At 41.2% G+C, this 18,085-nt stretch overlaps 1 protein-coding gene across 2 annotated transcripts in view; it reads right to left on the bottom strand.

Annotated features, from left to right (window-relative positions):
• Positions 1-16,033, bottom strand: part of ELK3 (ETS transcription factor ELK3) — a 35,892-nt gene extending 19,859 nt beyond the window's left edge. For both annotated transcript variants that reach the window (XM_039704063.1, XM_039704064.1), the window contains exon 1: positions 15,609-16,033. The gene's annotated coding sequence lies outside the window, so the exon portion shown is untranslated. The remainder of the gene's footprint in view (positions 1-15,608) is intronic.
• Positions 16,034-18,085: the final 2,052 nt, after the last annotated feature.

Here is an 18,085-nt window from a genome sequence, read left to right as displayed (position 1 = left end):
TTTTTAGCGCCCTCGTTCATTTTGTTTCCCAATACATTGTTGTTTGTGCCCTAGCAGGTGACACGGACAGGACGCCAGGCTTGCTGCCTGCCGCTTCCCTGGATGCGCGTACCACAAGAGGGCACAAGACTTCCAGCTATCCCCGGCAGGGAACGGGACAGAGGGACGCTGCGGGAACAGCTGCCTCTTCACGTCTGCCCCAGCAGGAAGGAAATCACCCTGCGTAAGGTTCACGAGTATAAAGAACCACAAATTGCATGAGCTGCACTAGTGTAAAGCAAGTTAATGATACTGGAGAACGCCGTCTATAGTTGTGTGGGAAACACGGTTTGGAGCTATGTTTTAGTCCAAGTAATTTTTAAGTAAGCTGGCCAAACAAGGGTTGGCAGAATCAATGATGATTTTATTATCTCTTCAAAATCCTCATTTCTCTAATTAACTGAGAGTCCCGTCTGAATGACAAAGACAAAACCACTGATGCCCAGCTGAGTGACACCGTAACTACACAGCACTTTCAAAGTCATTTGAGGCTCCTAGGACTGTTAGGGATGCTGGAAACAGAACAGCCTACCTATATGGAAGGTCTGGCACTTTCAAACGTTTGCATTTGCTTCACTGCAATTTTATACAAATGCTTTTCCCCAGAAAATAAGGCAAGAAAAAAATTTCATAGCTAGGATTAAGTATACCTAACAGTTATTCACTTTACAGCCTGTAAAAGTTCCTTTAAACTACACTCTCTTTGCAGACATTAGCACCTTTAACAGATTATTTATCTATAACTTCATAAAGTGTCCCTATTAATCTGGTATCATAAATACACAGATACACATCATATATGTATATACTTTCTAATACCTGTAAGTTTTGCAATTTACTTTGCTAAAAAGTAAAATGCAAAAATGCATTTATATACAATCATATTCCTCTTAAATAATTCTATTTTCTCTCTAATTTCTATTTTCTCCCAAAATTCTATTTTGGGAGCAGGAACACCTGCTCCCAAAATCACATATTTTGCAGCCATACCCTGCATAATTTCAACTTGCATCATGCAACTCTTCCTAACAAGAAATCACAAACAGAACTTTTGTTGCTCTGGAAAATTTCAAGTACCATATAAATATCTTTCTTCAAAATTGTACTAAAACGTGTCCCATGCTACAAAGACCTGTCAGCGGAACTTCAGCTGAGGAAAGTAAAGAGGGTTGAGAATTATAGAAGAAGCAATACAAAGTTCACCACCATATCATCACCCAAACAGTCTAATACCCCAGAGACACAATTCTCTCACCCAGATCTTAAACTACAAGTTCAGCACTCATGGCTCTGAAGAGAGGTAGGTGGAACTCAACACCAAGCGAAGAACATTTTGCTGCAGCCTGCTCCATCCCCATTCACCTCTGCCCATGAAAACTCACAGAGTAATCTACAGCTAACTTTGTACTACACTTTCCATTATGAACCTGTTTTCCGATGTGTATCATGTGTAAAATGTAAACAGTTTTGGATTCCATTTTATCTACTGAGTGTGGCACTCAAGGTGACTCAGCCACAGGCATAATGTAAAATGTATGAACAGCACAAGCCTGGGCAAGAGAATCCTACAGGAACACTCTACAAACCACAGGTCCCGGCGAGCAAGGAGGGGTGACTCCCATCGGGTTATTACACAAAAGGTTACTGCCACATTTTTGGAAGTGGCTCAGTTATTCCAGCTGAGATCCATGGATAATCTCTGGGGGTCACTTCAGGTGCTGGACCCAGGCCAGATGGCTGTGGTGGGATTACATTTAGGCAGCTCCTCACAACCTATCTTGCCTGACCACAAACTCTCCCAAGCCTGTGGCTCTGAACAGGCTTTATAAAGGACCTCAGACTTCAGCATCAATGTGCTCAGTTGGTACATGCATAAATCTTCTACTGGTATGACCTGTCTGCCCCTACAGAAATGAGATTAAAACAGCTCAATGCTGCATTGTGCCTCATCCCTCCATCTGCCACTGAGTTCCTGTATAAAGCTTCCCATACTGCTCATACATGTATGATTCCTACATGAGGCAAACCATGCCAATTACATTTTCAGCTGATCATTAATTGTATGGTCCTACTCTTCTAACCACCAAACCTGAGGTGTGCAGGTCTGAGTTGCACTGAATATTCACAGCTGTAACTACCTATAAAAGAAGCCTTGGTCTAAGTATATATGGTGAAGTAAAATCTCAGATTTCTTGAATTTGGTAAACTGGTGTTAATCTCATTTCCATTCTGTAAAATGTGATTTGCAGGGAAACAGTTGTAGGAGAATCCTCTGCCTGGACTCCTGTCTGAGAAGGAGTTTGGAAAGCAAAGGGGTCCCTTCTGCACCCCATGACTCAAAGGGAAGGCTTCTCTAATAAACTTTGTCTGAAGCTTCCATTCTGCCCATGGCAAATTCCCATTCTGCCCACAACAATAGAAAAATCTAAGATTCTGCAGTGACAGGATTTTTTAACTGATACAAAATATGTAATTTCCAAACAGGCCAACAGAAGTATTAACCTGCCTTTCTCAATGGGAACTGTTTTGAATTCCACAAGATACTAACTGTTCCCTTGGGAGGACAGAATGGCCACACAGGGCTTAACTTGTGCCTCATTTGAGTGGTTAAGCAAGAGAATCACTACAGATGTATTGGATTTATTAGAAGACATGTAATTCAACCAAAAACCTGGTACCTGTATTAAAAGTCATAATAAATTATGACTGTGAGGAGTTGGAGATCTTCAGAAAACATATTTCATTTATGTATTTTCTAACTCTTTTGAATTTTTACTGACTCAAAGGGAATTCAGTGTCATGCCTTACTTTGACAGAAAGGGTTGTTAGGATGTGGTCACTTCCTACAGTGACCACATTTCATTCAACTCCTTATTAATATTAAATAGTAATAATAAATATTCCTCTTACTTCTGTGCTCAGTGCAAGATTTGAATGCAGAGCAATAAATAATATATGGAACCACATACTGAATTACATGGATTAGCAGGAAAAATAGTTTTATAAAACCCCTTATTTAGATAGGCACATGTATCAATGGTACAGCATGAGAAACACAACCTATGTTAGAAACATATATCCTGTATCATGGAAAGCCTAATCAAAATTCATACAGACAAAAGAGTCGATTTTTTAATCCATTAACTCTGACATATCTGATTTTGCCATCTTACCATTTTTAAAATATTTATACAATGCATTTGACAGTCAAAGATGCTTTCTAAGCCATGAAACAAAATTTGCTAGTTTGACCTGACCTAGATAGCCTAGCAATTTTACTTTGTGATCACTTCCACTACTGGTGGTGCAAATAATCACAGGCATAGTTAGAAGAAATTATACTTGGAAATGCTGTGTTCAACAGCAAAATGGTATTTCAGGATTGAAAATTTTTCTGAAAGTCCATTTCTCTGGCAGCTGTGACAGGGAACCATGCTGACACCATCTGCATTAGCAATTTACATTCCTTGCAATGTGCTTCCCCCCATACAAACCCTAGCAACTGCATGGTCAGTGTGATACAACATGCCCTCCACACACCAAATTTTAAGTTTAGGTCTGGTGCCAGAAGGCAGCAAATCAGAGTATCTGTGCTGATAATTCTGCTCCTATTCCAACCAAACTGAGGGACTAACAGAAGTGACTAAACCTGGAGCAGCAGAGTCAACATCATAAGCTCTCCCTGAAGAGGATAATGGAAATGGACAGAGACATCCATAGAGCAAAGTGTCTCATCTGAGAGATGATGTTCCTATAAAGGGTCTACCCAAATTCCTTACTTAGGCAAGGGGCATACATGCCAAATACTCTCTTTCCCTTTAGCATATGAAGACTGGCTTCAACCAGTATGAAAATAACACTATAAAAGCATTATGCAAGTTACACTAGAAATAGTAAAGGTGTGATCATATATGTGCTGATAAGCTGTATAAGCTTTTTCATTTTTTAACAAGACAATACATATGAAATTCCATGTGATAAAATGTCAGTCAGTAAGGCAGCATTAAGATCCAAAAATACGGTTATTAACCTGCTGGGCAAAATAAAACAAATAAGCAAGGCATCTTAAGTCGAAGCATTAGAACACCAGGAGGCTCAGAGACAAATCTAGCTAACCAAAACCTCAGTATTGAAAAGATTTATGACATGAACTGTGAGACAAGCAGGATAGTCCTTGAAGCATCAAGTTTTGTAGGACTCTTGCATAGGAAAAGCCACATATAAAAGGCAAAAATATGGAAAGCAGCTCTGTAGCAATTCAGGACTTCTGCAGAGGTCCTCAGCTTTCACACAACTATGCTACAACACAGCTCTGCTCTCCCAAGTAGTCCAGGTTTCCTACTTGGATTTTTTTTCTCCATGTTAGCTCCCCTACAGCCTTTCTAAAATAGAGAGAAACTGCAGATCCAGGACAATCAACACTGACTGAACAAGTTTTGAAGGCTAAAAGTAGGAATGCCTCCAGGCATTGGGATCAAAACCAGTCCCTTTTGCTTTAGAGGGTCTGCAAAGGAACAACATCTGGGAGCCTGAGCTATAAACCAGGTCGGGGAACTTGGGGCACAGGAGGGACAGCTGAGTGGGACAGACTGGCTGGGGTGCCCAGAGGCTGAAAAAACCAGCTGGTGACCAATTAAATCAGGAAGACATAAAAGGTGTTAGCCAGCGTTATGCCATGTAGGTAGTCACAGAAAGATGGTGATCAGGCATGTACATGAAAAGGATTAAGAGGCTGAGTCAGGGCAGGGAAATTAATTTCCCTTAGCATATGAAGAAACTGCTGATTCCTTCTGTAGCCAAAGCAGCTGCAAAAGATCCAGCTCCTTTTTGTATGCCCCATCACAGCAGGCACACGCCTGCACTTACATTTCCCTTACAGGCACGTGTGTGCTTTTGCAAGCACACAGCATTTCTCAGTAACAGACACCTTTTTTCACCATTTCAGCTACTCTAGAAAATGTGTGTACATTTTTTGTACGTCCATTTTCTGCTTTTGTATCTTAATTCTGTCCAGCACGTTCCTCCGAGCAGCATGACGTGGGGCATTGTTAGTTTCTCATTCACGTTAGCATTTGGCTTCCTTTATTTCTGCAGGTTGCAGCCAGGAAACTGGAAAATGGGCCACAGGAAACCTGGCCTCCTACATCTGTCCCAGTTTGTAATAGCAGCTCTGGTTTTATTTTTCTAAGTGTCTCAGGTTCATTTTAACCCTTGAGATGACTGCTGCAATACCATGTGCAAGAATGTGACTGTTTTGCCATTATTTTTTAACCACCATTTCTCAATAATAGAAATGGAGATTTTTTTACTTAACTAGATTAATTTTAAAGTCTATTAATACTTAGAAAATAAACAATTACAAATTGATTTTGTAAAATCTCTTGCTAGAAATTGGCCAAACAATTCCATATATAAATTCCATGCTATATACAATATCATAAACTATATGCAGACAAAAATACAGAACAAGGTAGTGTCTATATACATCCTAAACACAGTTCTAAAGTGAATGTCAATATGAAAAGTTTAAGAGCTTATAAATTCTCTAGGACAATTTTTCTATTTTTCATTTTAGTTTTTATTAAAAAATTGAAGTACATGTGTTTTTCGTCTAATTACGGAAGCAAGAGTGTCGGTCAACAAAAGGAACTTTCCTAAAATAATTTTAAAATTAGTCAGCCATAACATTTTTCACTGAAAATTCATCTGTATAACTATGACTATATCATGAGAGATTAAAGACAATTGCCAAATCTGCCCAAATGTTTGCTCAGAACTATTTGAAAGAAAAAGCTGAGTCAGTCCTAACACTTTATTTCTCAACAGAGATGCTTCAAGGGTGATAAATAGGATGTGGTTGGTGAGGAGTTAGTGATTCTGCCAGAAAAGAGGAAAAACAAATATCAATTTGTTTACTCAGAAAGCTTTCATATATTCATTAAAGGAGATCTTACTGCTAATTTAATTGGGCTTGAAAAAATAAGCTTTGAACTAAGTGTGTAAATATACCTGGTTTTATTTGATGCAGAACTTTCTCTATTAAAGGTAATAAATCAAACTAGTGGTGCAATCCATACCCAGGACACTTTAGGGAACCGACTGTGTGTATGATACAGAATGCTGGTAATTTTTCCACATCCAGCAACCAGGACATTTCCTGTCAGAGCATCCTCCAAGTCCTTCCATTGTGTTGAAACTGCAAAAACTTTCTAAATCAGGACTTCCTCCTATTATATTTTAGAGGCGTCTTTCTGGGAAATACAGATTCAAGCGAAAAAAAAAAAGAAAAAAAAAAGGAATTCCTGCAGCACCACCCAGTGGAAACATTAGCGAAAGCCACAGGGGTGCCCCAGAGCACAAGTTCCAATTTACTGCAAAACTACAGTAATATTGCCACACAAACACAGACTGGTTTAAGGATGTGCCAAAAAAACACAGAGGGTTTTGCTGGACGAGCTACTCAACAGAGTAATACAAGGTATGACTACTCTGTTACTCTGGCATAACAGTTGTCTTTTTACTTTAAATTCTAATTTAAAAGATTTATTTACAGTAAAAATTTACAAGGTCTCCTTCTCAAGCAAGAATACCCACTGTTATGGCCGAGCACATTTAAAAAAAATAAACAGACTCCTGTGGTTAAGAGCAACACAAAAGAAACAGCAGCAAAATCTCACAAAATATTAAGGGATAGCATTGAGTTCCACCACAGAGAAGAAAGCACTCACACATATGTCCAGTAATGCTTCAAGTAGGTACATTTGGTAATACACTGTTTGCAGTTTTTAATTTTTTTACCTAAGCCAAAGAAAAGCGGAGGCAGATGTCCAAAGGAAGAAAGTTCTGCAATCTCCAAACTAATAAAACAAAGGACTGGTTGCCTGCCAAGCAGAGGTGTGATGACACCATCTCTACAACACGACTGTTTTCACATTTTCTGTAAGGATGCAGTTCAAGAAGCAGTTTTAATCCCACTGGAGTAAAAGCCCTTAGCAGGAGGAAACCTGGCTAGTTGCTGCCCTGTGAAGGCTTAAAAAATAACCTGCTCAATTATTTCTAAAGCTAGCCATAAACAAAACTACATAAATCTGTAATGGCTCCAACCCTTCACCTTGGGACAGACATAAAATGAGTGCAGACTCCTCACACTGCTTTCTGTCTGCTCATGTGGTGCACATCTGTGGCACGCTGGCAACATGCTACACTGCAATCTGAGGGACTCCTGCTTTCAAAACCAGTCCTAAATGTTTATTTTTCCCATATGACTTCCTCTTATATTTTGTCAGCATCAGACACAGTAGGACACAGATCATGATTACTTGACTGTCCTATATAAAATTTCTGATGTTTCCAGAGCTGAAGAAGGCAGAGGTTCCAACCTCCAGGAACAGCAGATATTCTGAAAGTTTACTTAATATATCAAGAGATGATTACTCCCAAATGTAAATGCTTTATCTGTACTCCCTTCTTTAAACGAAGTATTAAAATTTTCCATTTTGCAAAAACAGACTGAATGCTTTGTAACTTATTCAGTGGCTCTAAAATGTTAAATTGTGTACTATTACTATCTGCTGTCTCAAATGCTGCTTTAATACATTTCATATTCAGATGTTTAAACTAATCTCCCCCTTGCCACTGATTTTTCCTAGACTAAAACTCAGATAAAAAAGCAGGTCTTTTTCATGCTGTGAGCAGAGAGGAAACTGGCCAAAAGGACAGGAAACAGTCCTTGGAGTTCTGTTAAGGAAAACCAAGGTGGCTGGCAATTTTAATGAAACCTGAAGCACAGCAAGATCATTGTAGCATAGACTAGTAGTCAGACTTGCCTTACCATGCAAACTGGATTTTCAGAATTTGCTGAATTAGCAAAATGAGCCATTGAACTATTAAATAACATTCAGGCTTACCTGCATATTGTTGCAAGGGGAATCAGTTACAGCATTACACCAAAAATGGTGTAAAACAATTCAGCAGATGGTAACCTACAAATATGGAATCACTTTACTTGAACAGTTTCTTCCCAAAACATTAGCTCTACTGCAGTAGGTTTTAGAGTACAAGCCAGAGTGCAAGTTCCTTAGCCATAAAAAATGAGCAACGCATCGCAGCACTTGTGAAGGTCTGTATTTTTATTATGTCATAGTAAAAACATAAATTAAGAACTATTCTTACACATAAAAATCTCAAAGATCTGCTATTCTTCTTAGTGCTAATGAAAGTTCTGTGTGTTTATCATGCACTAAGCTAAACCAAAACCCAACTAAAATATTTTAATCTTCTGACATTATTGACTTGCCTACTAACCAACAAGGCCCTGCAGGTCACACCTACATGTTTCACCTAACTTCATTCATTAAACACTGGAATATCCCACAGAATGTGTTGTAGAATACCCGAGATCTCAGCCAGGAGAAGATCTGTTTGTCACTCCCCTGTACTGTGTGCTTAAACTAATTCCCACAGCTGCTGCAAACTATGAATGAGAGGCAAACGAGACACTATTTCAATGACTACAGCAAACTTTGCTGTATGCTGAGTGCTCAGATTGCACATGTTTAGAAGTGACATCAATGCACTAACTGGTTTGTCAATGTCTCTGCTGCTCAGGATACGTAACAGCCACTGTTTTGACTTGTATCCTGTCCCATTGAATTCTGTATAAAATGACACATTTAAATGAAATGCAAAGACTCTATTCCCTCTTCTCAGCTCGGATGAGACTGCACAGTCAGCATTATTGTGCCCTGCTCCCAGGGAATCAAACTGCTCTGTTCTGGAAGGGTTTTTATCACTGAAGTGGCAGTACTGAAGGAGTGCTGCAGTCATACTTTCTATGCCAGCCCTATTCCACACTCACAGTTTGCTAAACTGACCACACACGCCACTTACTCTGAGTCTGCTCTGAGTCACCAGACTTCACAGAGGTCTATATCCAGAATCTAAACCCACATTCCCATCTCAGCTATGTTAGTGGAGCATGGAAGAAATTCTCTGAAGGTAGTCAACTTTCTCCAGATTTAACTAACTGAGCTGCAAAAGGAATTTGTTCTTATTTTCTAAAGGCTTTTTAAAGATTGTTTCTTCACATGAATTACTGTTAATTGCTAGGAAGAGATAATGGTGGTACTTCAGTCTACAAATTTTTTTGTTTGTGCTGTATTGTGACTTGATACAGCAAAGGCCACTCAACACTACCACAACATAAACATTTAAAAACAATAACACACATTAGCATCCTTCTCAAAAAGCCTAAACTGAAACACATATCTGATCAATTTTTATTAAAAAAACAACAACAAAAAAGAAGAAATGTACAGAGACGTAGTAAAGAGGTGCTGTCACCACATTAGAGGCAAATGGATGTGGAATAGAAATCTGTTTTCCAGATGAACTATCAGCCGTGTTGCAAAATAATGATGGGAAACTTACAGGAGGACATTTGATTAAAAACATTTAGATCCTTTAGATGAAGGATATAGTCCAAGTCTATGCTTTTGTGTACAAGAGCAAAAGCATGTTTTACAGAAACATTTTTGCTCATTCACTAATGTTTTCAGAAAAAGACCCATCATGTAAAATAGTATTAATGGGACTTTGGACTTAATACTAGGTTAGAGCCTAGAAATCTCTTACCAATTTTGCATTATTGGAAATATTAATAAAATTATGTATTATTCATTACATAATTTAATAACAATGAAAAATAAAAGACAATGTGTGAGACATGAGTTTTTCCCTCATAGTACTTCAAGTGATCTTCAAGTTAAGAGCCACAAGATAAGAAAACTGTATACTATAAAGCTCAAAAAACTAAGACGGTATTGCTTGCACAAGAGCCAAAACACATTAACGTAGTAAACTGGTATCTGCAAAGATCATCCAAGTTTCATTCTGAATCTTCAAATATTGGGTAGTAAACTGGAAAGCAGAGACACAGATGTGACTGAAATTACTCTCTGAAATAGGTCTGGGGGTAGCCATGGAATGGGCAGTATCATTCACACAGGACATCCTGACTCTGCAAAATTCAGAGCTGTGGAAGACTAGGAGGACCCTTCAGAGAGCAAGCAAGAGCCACTGCAGTGCCTTAGTGACATTTAACATGCAGCTGGTCTCAGTGCATTAACAGAAGTGCTGACACACTCAAAAGTAAATACATGCCTAAGTGCTTTAAAAGATCAAAACAAAGTAAGTTTGTGGCTTCCTATGGAGACTCTTGTCCTGAAGATCCTGAGCTGTATCTAACTGCTCAGATGTGGACAGATCACATGCTAGAGTCTTCAAAAACCTTTCTTTAGACAGTTGATTGATGTTTATGTTAAAAGTCCATAGGTGCCATGTCCATAGCTGCCATCGCACAGTTGAACAGTTTCCAACACTTGGCCATACATGCGGGGTCAGTGTCCCTTCCTCCTGACAGTGAGGCAGAAGCACTGCAGCACCACCACTGAGGGCACAACTGCTCAGAAATAACCATGGAACCACAGATACAAGAAGGACAAACCCCACTGCTGTAGACAATCACAGCAATGCTACTTTAGCAAGCAGCTGAAAATCAGACATGGTGGTGAGAACTCCACAACAGTAAAAAAATCCCCTATGATTTTCAGCTGAGTTGTACCTGCCTAAGGCATGGCAAAATTTGCCTCCTATATTCTTAGCTGCCATATAACTTTAAAATGGTACTTAAATATTTATTTGTCTGGTATAATATGAGATACTACCCAAGAATTGCAACTATCAAGAAGATCAACAGCTCCAGGGTACATTTTGGTAGTACAAAAAAATTACCACAGTATTCATAAAAAAATTAAAATGCAGAGCTGACTGTACAATTGTTAACTGGCATTGAATTAGCTGCCAAGTAGTATTTTTGTATCCATGCTTGTGGGCAGGTGTTTTCTTTAGTTCTTGATTTTGGAAAAGCAGAAAATCTCCTTCAAAGAGCTTTTGAATTAAAATCTACTCTTAACAACAAACCCATAAGAACCTGAAATCTGATATAATTGCTGGCACATAAAATCACAATATGTTAAAGTTTTAAGGACAAAGATGAATTTCTTTTTCTGAAGTGCATAGCTGAGAGGCACTTCATGCTTCATCTGCTTTGTTTCCATCCACGTAGCCTTGTATTTTGTGGTGCTGTGAGATGGACTTCCTGTGCCTACACCTTGACATTCTCCTCAAAATCATGACTAAATCTTTAATCATTCATTATTCAACAAAATACTTCAACATGAGAACGGACATAGTCGGTCTTTCAAGAGCTCTGAACAGCCTCCAAAATACTCATTGATTCATTTAACAAGCCACAGATGAAGTAAACATCTGTCTAATGATTCAAGACGATGAGATTCCCTATTGTGGGAAACACCGAGGAGAAAGCCACGGTGAATCAATCCAAGGATACACGGCACAACACGACTTCCACAGGCCCGTCAGTGACAGCCTGTGGCATGAGCCATTGGGTGTGGTTACCAAGCACAGACAGCAGCTCAAAACCAACAGTGCTCTTTGAAACTGGCCCAGGATAACTGTCCTATAATCAGTGCCACAGCTCCAAAATGGATTCCAGCAGCAGCATCCAGACATGCCATGCACTGGAGCCACCTCCAACAGAAGAAACCATGGACTGATAAATTACTGCACAAAGGAGTCCAACTGCCATATCTTTATGGGAAGTACTAGCTAATTTATCAGTTCTTTATTATCTTAGGTTATTTAGCATTATGGCAGAGAACCACTCAGAGAGATAATGGTAACTACATGAACTTACAAATTTTAAATCATGTCACCAACACACTAGTTAAAATCCTTTTTAATAAATACATGCATCACAAGTAACTGTGTATTGGTGCTCCCACCCTTATCCCGCACTCCCTTATATTTAGCTGCCAAATGTCTGTTTGATACCTATTTCTTTCTTCTGAAGCAACTTGTCATGTGATTGCATTCCCAAGGCTAAGGTTTGTATTTTCTGTACAGCTCATGGACCCCCATGTCTGTGTTGCACACAGCTACCTTCCTACATGCAAACATGAGCCTCAGAGCAAGAACAACAAGCTCTGTGCACCTTGGTGAGCCTGAACATTTACTTTCATTCTGTGCCATCTTTCAGAATCATTTTTTGACCAATATTTGTGTTCACTTGACCAGTAATAGCTGCCCCTAAGAATAACTCTGTAATGAATAGCTCCATCGCAAAAAGGGCACCACAAGAAGAAGGCAAAGTTTACATAATTGGATTTTATGCACAGCAAGGGGGAAACACTTCAGTCTTTGGAGTGATATACTTGATTTCTTCCTATGACTTAAGTTTAATGGACTAACATTAAGTAGCAGGAGCAAAGAAGCACTGTGAATCAGTAAGCACTGAAAGCCACTAATGAATAAAACAAAATACACTTTTGTTTCTACATATGAAAGTGTCCATGTGCATGTTGTTATAAACAGTTACAAGGAAGGCTGTTGCTGAGTTTCTCCCCTGAGACTCAGTTGCTTATTTCAGCTGTTGCATCTAGGTGGAGTTGGTGATACCAGAAAGGATATAAGCCTGTGGGGCTTTTTCTTTTTAGGAACAACTCACAGAGGTGATTAGGAAAAATAAAGATGTAAGCAATGATTGTAATACTGAGCAGACAATATATACTCCTAATACATTTTTAGACAGGTGAAGAATAAAATTATATTTACAAAAAAAGCATCTTAATACTTTTTTTATTATTTGAGTGGAAACTATCATGCATTACATAATATCTGGAATTTTTTTTCTAGTCCAGACAGAACTGTTGTATTTTAACACATCTACGGATTACTTCTCATTCAGCCTTTCAAATTCACAGAACACACAACACAAAGTACACTACTACTACATCTGTTTTCCCGAGGGCATCAAGATGTTTTACACTTATCTCGAACAAACACAACATACAAAATTTATATAGTGTGGATAAACTACATATACGTATGTGTATGTAAGTATGTATGAATGTGTGTGCTTCATCTACTCTGATTCAGTAGACAGGACAAAAAATTCCAGCCATATTCAACACAATAAGTGAACAATTTATTGTCCATATTTCAGAGAGAGATAGTGAGAGCCAGGAAACACTCCTCAGTAAGTTTTGGTGCTGTACACCACACTAACTGCTCCATAACATATTCAACAGGTTTTTGAATGCTATGTCTAGTATTGCACTTCCTTCTCTAAAACTGATAATTTTACAAAAGAAATAAACCTCCAAAACTGAAAAACAATCCCTCACTTCCTGATGGCTGCATTTGATTGAGACAGAGATTAGGCATTGTCTGGTTTGTACACTATTCCAAAAATTCTTCAGTGCCCCGCTAGAAAATCAAGAGACATCTGTGTCTGGAGATTGTGTCACTAATCCACTAATAGAAGTCCTCTGTGAAGTGATGTTAATGAAGAACTTTTCTGTGCCACTTGGACATAGGAAGTGCAGGAAACACTGCAGATCCTCAGAGGTAAACACGTGATATACTGCAAGCACTGCTTTTCTGCATAATATTTGCAAATTAGTTTTATGCTATCACATGGTAATTCAAGTAAGTAGCTAAGTGTTACTTTCTAATGCATACAATTTTATTCTCATTTATTGACAATTCCTTTAGCTAAAATCCACTTGCAAGCAAGAATCCATTTTCTTTGTTTGCTCCACCGCAAAAAGTTGTTGCTTCTAATTTAAAGATTGGTGGGGCATGGCAAAAATCTTTGTAATTCTGAACATAGACTTCTTTCATGACCATTATGAAAGCAAATCATCATAAAGTAATTACACAAACCACTAAATCAAAACTGGTATGTATACAATCACTTGAAAACTACATACGTAAAGCACCCACCACAGGAAGGCTATGTGGGTGAATGTATTTTTCAAATATGGCCATCACCTCAGTATCTTGCCTCAAAATTTTTTAACTTTGTAATTACATGCAATTGTCAGACATGCATAGAACATGTTTATCATAACAGAGACATCTTGCTACCCCATTTATATGATTCACCCTATGAAAATATTTATGCATAAATTAATCTGAAATAATTGAAAAGTCTGTATGAGCAAAATACGAGACGAATCACGACTTTCGGCTTGAAATGAAATGCAACGATTGACTTTTGGAGTCGTCATGGCCTAAAAGATGCTACATTATATAAAATTGTCATAGCACTACACTCCTAAGTAAATAAAGATGTAACTTGTCTCCCTTTCAACTGCAACGTTAGAAAGGCTGACAGGGCTTCACAAAACCCTCCTGTGTTAGGGAACGGAAACTCCTAATGAGATTAGTTGGTGTGTGTGCAGACATTACTTAGCCATGACTAAATGGGCTCTCTTCCTGCAGCCAGTGGAAAATTCAGGGAACTTTTTCCCCCTGCAGCATCAGAGTCCCTCTAACCTTCAGCAAAGCCAGATCCAACAACAACTCTCCACTTTCTCTCCCTTTCTCCCTCTCTTTTTTTTTTTTTTTTTTTTTTTTGCCTTTCCCTTACAAACATTTTTTGTGTTTTTCTTTTTTTCATTTGGTGGTGGAAACTATCCACGTCGGCCAAGGGGGTCTGGGGGCAGGGGGTGGCTAAGAAAAGAGGGTGGGGGGAGGTCCGGGGAGAAGGCAGAAGACTACAAAGGAAACAGTGAAAAGGAGCAAATACATAAACCTGAGAGGGAGAAAACCACAGAGTTTCTTTGTGAGCTGCAGTGACTCATTTTCAAGATGTTGTCTGCTGCCAGTTTCAAACCGGAAGCGCATGGCAATTAGTCTTGCTGTTTCCAGACAAGCCAGAAACTCTCCCGACACTTTTTTTTTTTTTTTTCCTTTTTTTAAAGCCCCTTCTGCAGTTTCTGCAGGAGCCTTCCCTTCCCTCCCCCCGCGCCCTCCCCGGCCCCGCTCGGCCTCGCAGCGCCGCCGGGGACCCCGCGGCGCCCCCGCCGCCCTCACAGGCAGCGGGCGGCCCCCGCCGCCCCGAGCGCCGTACCCGGGATGCCGCTGGGAGGGGGCAGCCCCCGGCACCGCCAGCCGGCACCGCCGGGGAGCGGGACGCGAAACGCCCCGGCACCGCCGAGGGGCTGCGGGCGGAGCGGGGTCCCGAGGTTCCCCTTGACCCCCGGCCCTGCTGCTCCTTACCCTGCGGCTCCTTCTCCCGCATCTGGGCCCCCCGCCACGGTCCGTCCCTTCACCTGCACCCGCAGCTCCCGGGGGGCGGCAGGGCCCCCGGGGAAACCCTCCACCGGGCCGGGGGCCCCTGCGGCGGTGGGAGCCTCCCCGGGCATCCCGCCCCCCCGGCGGCCGTCCTCTGCCTCGTTACCGCCGCGCTGCCCGGGCCCGACCCCGGGGCAGGACCCCTGGGCTCCCCGGCCCCGTGCGGGGCTCCGAGCCCCCTCCCCGCGGTGCCCGGCAGCCTCACCTCCCTCCCGCGGGCTGTCCCCGCTGCCACCCCACCGCGAGCGGAGCGCGGCCCCGCAGCAGCCGCCGGCCTCCCCTTCTCTGCCCGCAGCCCCCCGAAACTTTGCGGGAGCCGGGGCGGGCGCAGCAGCACTTGTACCTACCCAGCGGCTGAGGGACTTTTCCGCTCTCTCCTGGTAGTCTAGAGGGAGCCGAGTAAAATTCCCTGATTCTCCATGCTGACAGTCTTCTGCAGGCTCTCTGTTGCTCTAGTAATGAGATCCTGATTTTGTTTTCCCTTTTTCCTTTTTTTTTTTTTTCCCCTCGGGCCGGTGTGTGTGTGTGTGTGTGTGTGTGAGCGCCTGCCCGTGAGAGGGAGCGAGCAGGAAGCCGGGGCAGTCAGACAGCGGCCCGGCTCACTTCCTCTCCCGCACTATTCCCCGGGCGGTTTGCAGTCTGTGTAAACAGCCTTTTCCTCCCCGCGCCCCTCGCTCTGGCCGCCGATGTGCAGCATGGCTGTAACACAAGACACACGCATAGTACAGCGGGGACTCCGCCGGCTCAAAGGGAGCTCCGCGACTCCCCCGACCGCCACCCCTTCCTGTGCTACACCCCCAGGGAGGAGCTTCCCGCCGGCCGCCCCGGCTGCTCGGGCCAAAATGTGCCCGCGTTTCCCCGGGGGACAGCGGGGAGATGCTTATGAACCCCGCAGGAGCGGTGCTTCGCCGTCCCGGAGGATGGTGACGGCTTTGGCCCTGGAGAGACGGCTGCCTTCGTCCCACCGTGCTGGGGCTGAGGTCACCGTGGAGAGGAGCGTAGGGCAGCTCTGCTGGGGTCACCGGGGGCTGAGGGGCTGGTGGGATGCAGTAGCTCGCTGGATGCTCGCTGGCCATCATCCCAAGCTGAACCTCGCAAGGACAGCAAAGTGCAGAAGTGGAGCAACACAGTATGACAACTTAAATCAAGGGAAATAACAGGTTAAAAATCAAGGAGTACTCAAATCATAACATCACGGAATAAAGATTTTATTTGGAAGGCACCTCTGATGGTCGTCCTGTCCAATTCCCTAGTAATGAGCATCATCAACTTGATCAGGTTGTTCAGAGCTACTGCCTACCTAACTTTGAATGTTTCCAGGAATGAAGCACCTCCGCGTCTCTGGACAACCTGTGTCAGCGCCTTACCACTGTTATTGTAAAAAATGTATTCCTTATATCCAGTCTGAACCTATCCTCTTTTAGTTTAAAATTATTTCCCCTTTTCCTATTGCAAATCATCAAATACAAGCTGCATCTTGCAACTCCACATCATATCTCAAGAGTCAGTGGTAGTCAGCTGATTGAGGTTTAGGTTTTGACCTTCAAGCTGTAGACCTCAGATATAAACTGTTGGGTTGGATGTATTAAAAGGGACACATTTCCAGTATTAGGAGTTTACATAAATTTTGTGTATTCTTGTGTCTCGTATATCAGCATTTCTAACTTTATTTGGAAATTTTCAGAGTGAGTGACATTATCTTCTCTCTGCCTAGAACATCAGTGGCGTTCAAGGCATAATCCTTCAAAACCAATCCCGCTATTTCTTTTAATAGTAATGAGATTTATCATGCCAGTGCTGTAACTGCTATTCAGAATGTTTTTGATGAGCACTGACATAGAAGCTGTGATTATCTTTTCTCACTCTATTGGTTTGTTGCTTGCAATATCATTGGGAACACAAGTATGTTTCGATGGAGTCAAAGAGATTGTCACAGTTGGCCACTAAGCATCAGTCAGTAGCATCTGAACAGAGGTATAGGATCAAATTAAGTCTCTTGAGGAAGTCCATCAGGTTTCTTCCTTCTTGTCTTCTAACATGCCATAGAGAAGCAAGAATAACTTGGTACCAGCCCACCAAATAATGGAACTTTGTTATTTTTCTTAAACCATTCCTTTCTAGAAATAATTTTGAATTTCAGAATAGAGATATGAGGTCTGATAAATTATCATTTTGTGTTTTCTAAATAAACATTAAAATCTTTAATTTCAGATAGTATATATCCTAGATTAAGTGTACAGTGGATAAAGTCCTTGCTGGTGGCACTAGTTTAAATTATGAGGATTATTAGGGAACGACAGCTGAAGATCCAGTTTTGGAAACAGGGCTGTCAGAGAAGTTTTTTTGGTATCAAAATGAAGTTCTGGACTGACAGCTAGGAGCACCAGTATTCATCTTCTACATTTATCTTTTATTGTCTTTCTGACCAAGAGGTGAAGCAGATATACCACAGTTGCCTTGACCAGGTATATGGTGTGGAGATCTAAAAGAAAAAACTCTCAAAAACAGTACAAGTTCTTTTCTTCTACAAATAACACTGTCTCTAAAAAGTTTGAAACTTTTTTTTCCCTCCAATTTCCTATGCTGTAACTGTTTACAGCACCATTTTTTTGTGTGTGTTTTTTTGCAACACCAATCTCTTTTTTTGTCTAGCGAGGTAGAAACCTAAATAAGGCTGCCATGCTGGAGGTCAGATGACTACTGGATGAGGGCTCTTCATAATTGCCCTACAAAGGCTGGAGTAAAAAGTGCAGAACTCGTTTAACAGAATGAAGACACCAGGATGTGTTGGAAACACAAGAAATTCAGAAAGCTCTGCAGGAAG

Source organism: Passer montanus, unplaced genomic scaffold (assembly GCF_014805655.1).
Source record: "Passer montanus isolate IOZ18808 unplaced genomic scaffold, ASM1480565v1 scaffold17, whole genome shotgun sequence".
Taxonomy (NCBI): domain Eukaryota; kingdom Metazoa; phylum Chordata; class Aves; order Passeriformes; family Passeridae; genus Passer; species Passer montanus.
The sequence above is the reverse complement of the archived record's forward strand: the minus strand, read 5'-3'. Positions and strand labels throughout refer to the sequence as shown.